The sequence below is a fragment of the Oryza sativa genome, chromosome 9 (assembly GCF_034140825.1).
Source record: "Oryza sativa Japonica Group chromosome 9, ASM3414082v1".
NCBI classification, from domain to species: domain Eukaryota; kingdom Viridiplantae; phylum Streptophyta; class Magnoliopsida; order Poales; family Poaceae; genus Oryza; species Oryza sativa.
The window spans coordinates 8,407,521-8,413,745 of NC_089043.1; the positions used below are offsets into that span (position 1 = coordinate 8,407,521).

Sequence of the window (6,225 nt, forward strand, 5' to 3'; positions counted from 1 at the left end):
TATACCCAATAAAAAGGAGATATTTATACCCCTCCAAACCCAGCCTTTCTCGCTCTTCATTGTTTTCTTGCTATTTCATGATTTTTATTGAATTTGGTTCTTCGTTTTTCTTAGTAGAGTCTATTTTATTTTGGATGGCAACCTGTGGTATTTCGAGGATCGGATAATCAGGTTGCCTATCTCGGATTTATTTGCGTTGGAGCAAGGCAAGTTATTATTCCTCTCCTTTGAGCATAAATGCCCTATATTCTATATCTTTAATCTATGCATTAGCCATTCATGATTTCGAATGCATAACCTGAATATAGCAAACCAGATATGCTAGCTTTTGCTTAGCCCTGCCTAGTTACACCGCATAAAAATATAATGAACTTAGATTGGGACAGTACGCAAGAATTGGTTGATTTCCGGGTGGCTAGTACTGTCTCGGTCGATATAATTGCCACCAAATACTTATGTCAAACGAACGAGTACGACCACAGCTTGTAGAATGGGGACAGACCTAGCTATTATGTTAATTAACAATGTGGCACCTCTGTACAGTGGTTCCTTTTGTAAGTCCTCGCGCAGGAGGCAAATTTACGCCGCGAAGGGTGATTGTAATATTTACCGAGGCGCAGGTAAATATTTGAGATAAATTATGATGACTAGTCTGTTTGTGAACCCTGATTGCGATGACATGGTGTCATACAATCAGTTCTCTCTAAAGACCCCGGGAAAGCCAGAACTCCTCTTGCTGCTGATAACGTTACGTTCAGAGCGCATGGGGATTAGAGTTCATGGAACAGGTGCCACAATTGTTAATAACCTAATACTAGGCCATGACTAAAGCCGATGATTATCAGCAAGTCGTGGACTGCGGGTAAAGCGTACATCTACTGCAGTAGAATATTCATGAAACTATTCGAATAGCCATGCTCACGGAATTGAGTAGCGGGACTCATATGGTATTTGGTTAGAAACCTAATTCAAGATTTTACTAAATACTGTTGCATTAAAGTCATTACAGGCTTTCTTCTTCTACATCCTCTGCTTTCTGCAATTAAATCTAGCCCTACTCAAATGCTACTATTTCATACATTCATATTGAATATAATAACTTGCTGAGTACGTTGTACTCACCCTTGCTTCAACCCCACCTTCTTCAGAGTTAATTTGGAGTTCTAATCGAAGCCGGGAGTTCAATCACATACGTTAGTTCCCTTTAAACCTAGTCTTGAAGTCTACTATTGTTAGATGGTTTAATTCTATAGCAAAACGGCAGAGTTGAGTCATCATATAGCTTCTGCTGTATTAGTTAGCTACAAGTTTGTAAATATCCATATATTTTATGATAATACCTCCTCTGAAACTTTAATCAAATGTATGCAATGAAGATCCAGATCGTTAAACCTGTATCAATCTACTAATCCAGGGCTTGATACAGTCTAAACATGTCGGTTTCCGAATCATTAGTTTTGGGACCCGACACCAAGCTGACTCAATACTAGATAATCCCATGAAGCTCTGTTATTTTCTACTTCTAAGTTTTGTCCAAGCCTCTTTGTATATAGCCAAATTAAATGGTCAAGCAGTAGTTAAGAAACATTGTAGTATAGTCATTAATATTTCGCTTATTGGATAATCTACCTGATCATGCTTAGCAATTAGCTAGTAGAATTAGTAATTAGTGTTTGTGTACTTGTGCACCTGTCTGTAGCGAAGTCCAATTTATTGGCTTGAGTGATTTTTATGTCATCCATAATTGGTTGATGCATGTTAAATAAACCTAGAGACTATGCAATAAATCTAAGCAACATAAAATTCCTAGAAGCTCATCATGTCTATTAGACAACCTAAGATGAGCACTATGAAGGTTTCATAATTTTATCATTCTTTTGACTACCTCAAATATATCAGTCAAGTATAGTCGCACTTAGTTAATAGAAACCTAATCGGTAAATTGAAGAAATTTCTAAATGTGTATAAAATTGAACAGAAGTGTATAAGGACCATAATTTATTCTAATACTATTTTATTTATCTAAAGTTAATATAATTTTTCTATAATTTTTACACTTAGTTTTGACCTACTTAAAATTCAATTTATTTCTCAGCATACCCTTATTCACCTTTTTGCCCGAATTAAAATATTTTGAATTTTTGAGTGAAACTTTGAAAAATGGAAACTAGGTGTCTAGGTCTATCTCCACACCAAAGGATAAAACTTTATCGCTATTATTTATTGAACTAACTGAGTGTCACAGTGGAATAGGTGAAAAACTGCTGAAAATTTCTGAAATCTGCCCAAATTCTTGTTCCACCTCTATTTTAGCCTTTACCTCTTAGACCACCACGACTTGGGCCCACTTGTCAGTGACCTTGGGTGAGCCCAAAACCCACCCTTGGCCGTGCGCCCCACCTCACCTCTGGACATAAGGTGAGCAGCAAAAAAAAACCTTCTTCTTCCTCCCCTTTCACTTCCCTCGCTTGTTTTTTCTTTTCCTTCTCAAGCTGAGCTCCCAGATCACTTCTCCTCCTCAAATCCAATATAAGAATCCAAACTCAAGCTCTGCATGTTGGACCACAGCAATCCCCATCATCCAAGCTTTTCATCCATACCAACACCTTGCACATGCATGGAGAGTTGCGGGACATCGAAAAGGGAGAAGAGAGTGGTGGTTTCAGCCTGCATGGTTGCAGCAGCAAGATGACTTTGTTTCCCTACATTTGGTGAGCATCCTTCCCATCCATGGTATCCCTCTTGTGTGTGCCATTATGCTGAGCATTTCTAGCCTCCTCCACAGGTCACCGGTTCAAGATTTCAAGGCTAGGAGCAGATTGCAAGCTGTTCTTCTTTACTTGACTGACAGAGCTCGGTTTCTTTGCTTCCCTGTTTTGGTGAGGTTTTAGCCCTTCACCTCAAGCTGAAATGTGGCTTCTTAGCAGTAGGATAAAGTCCTTAATGTATGTTTTTCTTGCATGTGATGTTCTCTACATGCATGCAATAGATCGAGCCATCCAGTGTCGCAACGCTGCATGCATGGTGTCACGAACTCGCTGCCACTTGCAGCCACCGCCTGCGCGGGTTCAGCCACCACTATCTGGGAAAAGTAGAGGAATGGAATCACAATGTCTTGCTCTACATGTTCTCTTTTGATGTCGCCCCCATTCGCGCAACTGTTTGCCCGTCGGTGAGCTTGAGTTCGAGCTCAGCCATGGCTCTGTTGTGTCTCTATTCCGTTAGAGAAGAAGACAGGACCTCCTTGTAATAAAAATAAAAGCTTAGGGTTTGAGCTGCAAAAGTATAGTCCAAAGAATAATTGAAAACATATATGAGAACTAGGAAAACTTCAAAAATCCATAACTAATTCATCTTAACTCATTTTTGAGTGAGCCAAATTTCTATGTATTCGTAAATTCGTATTTTTTTTGTTGAAAATTAAAACTTTACAACTTCGGTACTGAAAAAGTCACTCAAATTGTGAGTTTCATAAATACACTTATTTTTGCACCTAGGAGTTGTATAATCTCTAGGAACTTTATGCTATATCCTAAAATTATGAAACCACTTTTGGTTACCTTATAAAGATGTAATCTTTTATCTGAAAAGGAATAATTTGATAAAACTACCTCCTAAAGTAAGTCTAAAACGATTAAGTAATCCTCTTTTTATTAAAGTTGTAAAATTCATAACTAACTATTTGAACTCCAAATGTAGTGAACCAAATTTTGTTAGAACCAGTGAGTTATGCTCCATTACTTGAAAATGGTAGCTTGTTAAAATTAGCTAGAAAATGTCAGTTTTTATATGACATAGGGTAGTTCTTATGTAATTACAGAAATGCCATTTTCAGTGTATATGGCTTATTATTTTTATATCTCTCAAACCACAAATGTAAATGAGATGATTCTTGTTTCTAAAACCAGTTTATCATACTCTTTACCTACTGTAATTAGGCCATGATTTATAGAGCATGTTTATGCATGCTTATTTGAATCTTATTTGCATATTTGCCTCTTATCGGTAGATTCGGAGAATTCGGAGTGCGTGGAGCAAGACTCTGAGGTTGAGTGTGTTTCCACACAGCAGAAAGGCAAGCGTCTATGCATATTGAACCTATGATTTCACAAAACTTATTTGATTGCAAAAACTATATATATGCATGAGTCGATTTGCCTTAAAATGTCGGTAACGGGTAGAGTAGTTTATATCTAATTTCATGCATTTCCCTTCCTTTGATATATTGTTGCCATGTAACCTTGTCACCTTCAATTGTAAATGGTTAGGATGGTTTATTCTATCATCGAATGCTTAGTTTTAGTATCGTCGAAAGCTGATGGGTCGAGCCATTGGTAGATTCTAGATTGTCTTAGCAAACAAGGGCATAAAATCTGAGAACTAAACTATTGTTAATTTTGTGAACATGCTTTGATTTGGACGGGTGATAGGGCGATGACGGGATGGAGGTTTTCCACGATGCAAGTAGCCCCATCTGGATCATCAAGGACCGAACATGTTGACATATATTCAAGCACACTACGTACTTACCACACGCCTTATTTGGGACCAGCTTGTCTTAGTACTAATTGCACTGTGATCATTTATACCACGTTGGAGAGTCGTGAGGGTAGGTAACCCTTTGGAGGGCCTCATTTGTGCCAGTTTGTTTGGGCAAGGGGTGCCTCCCGCGTGGTGCACCCGCCTTAGCCACATCACACATGCACGTGGCAGAATCGTCGGGAACCCCGGCGTGGTAGGTGGTTGGGGTGGGATTAGGAAAGGACATGTAATGTGCTTGAATGACTTGCGGACCACACCTGTGTGGTGTGTAGCACTTGATCCTTGTCCATTACGTGTGGGTCCAGTAGTACACCTCTGATCAGAGTATAATCTATTCGAATAGCCGTGTCCACGGTTACGGACGATGCTTGATGTGTATCTCACTCATTTTAGCATCAAACATGGTTCAAATGGTGTGGGTTTTTCATGGTGTGATGTTGGCATGTTGTGCCACATTGGTTTGGGCAATGGTTGCCCATAGTTGATGATGAGAGCACCGGTTGTGCTCATTTACTTTTCAATTTCATATTTACTTGCTTGCTGTCCTAAATTTCAGATTATGCTATTTCTACAAATGCTATATTTGCAACTTACTAATTGCTGAACAAAATTAGCTTTATGCAAAATCTGAACCACTTAGCCATTTTCTTTGATGTAGAAACATGCATACTCCTTTGTACTATCATATATGGTGTAAGTCTTGCGTACCTTTCGTACTCATGTTGCTATTTTCAGGTGAGGATGCCGGCGTTGATGTTGTGCCCTACTACTATCCCGCTGAGGGTGGCGAGGGTAGTGGGTAGTTGCAGCTTCGCTCTTGCCCCGGTTGGTAGCCCTTGTGGGGTTGTTGGCACACCACGGGTTTTACTTTTGCTTATGTGAATTTGCAAAACTTTCGCTGCTATATTTTGTGTTGTATGATGGGCTTGTGAACCCCGTTTTAAAATATGTATCTTGCCGTCCTTTTATCCATAATTATACCTTTGTGATGCTTATCAATTGCTTCCGATGAAAGTGTGAGGCTAGTCGCTTTTCCTGGGGACTAGCTAAGCATGAGTATGGATTTTGAGCAATTGAGATGTTGTAGAGCTTTAGCAATTTGAGTCAAGTCTCCTGAGATGCGTAACACATTTGGTCGCCGCCTTCGTGTGGTTTGACGGGCATGTCTAAGGCTGAAGTTGACTGGCATGGTAAGTCCGAACAATATCTCCTTTGCTCATTATTCGGCATTGTGGATTTTATATCGAATGGTGTCAGTTTGTGATTATATGCACATTGAGGTATGAGTGGCTATTTATGCGTGTATGGATCCCACTCATCCAAAATTATGCGGTGATCACAAATTGCATTGGACGGTATAATTTCTGGGTGCCCACAGGCTCTATTGTATACTAGATTAAGGAGAGAGTAAGGTAGAAAAAATTGGAGGAATTTCGGAGTTGTTGGTAATCTGCTCTTACTTTTTGTATCTTGTTAATTACTCTGCTTTAAGCGAATATCATTCTGAGTAATTAAGATTTATTCTGTGAGAGTTATCTCTTAGTTAGTTACTAATCAACGTTATAATATATAGTGATTACTTTAGTGAGTTATAAACGCTAAAGTAGTTATTACCTGTGTAGACGTGGTGTCTGGGTAGTTAATTTCCGGCGTTGCTTCGTATCCCACAGTAGGTTTGAGGTG

The 6,225-nt window shown here is 39.2% G+C and overlaps 1 long non-coding RNA gene across 1 annotated transcript; it reads left to right on the plus strand.

Annotated features, from left to right (window-relative positions):
• Positions 1-2,180: 2,180 nt before the first annotated feature.
• LOC107278903 (uncharacterized) lies at positions 2,181-5,541 on the plus strand. The gene is made up of 4 exons (XR_010734865.1): positions 2,181-2,711; positions 2,786-2,879; positions 4,010-4,075; positions 5,278-5,541. It is a non-coding gene; the product is annotated as an uncharacterized lncRNA (long non-coding RNA).
• Positions 5,542-6,225: the final 684 nt, after the last annotated feature.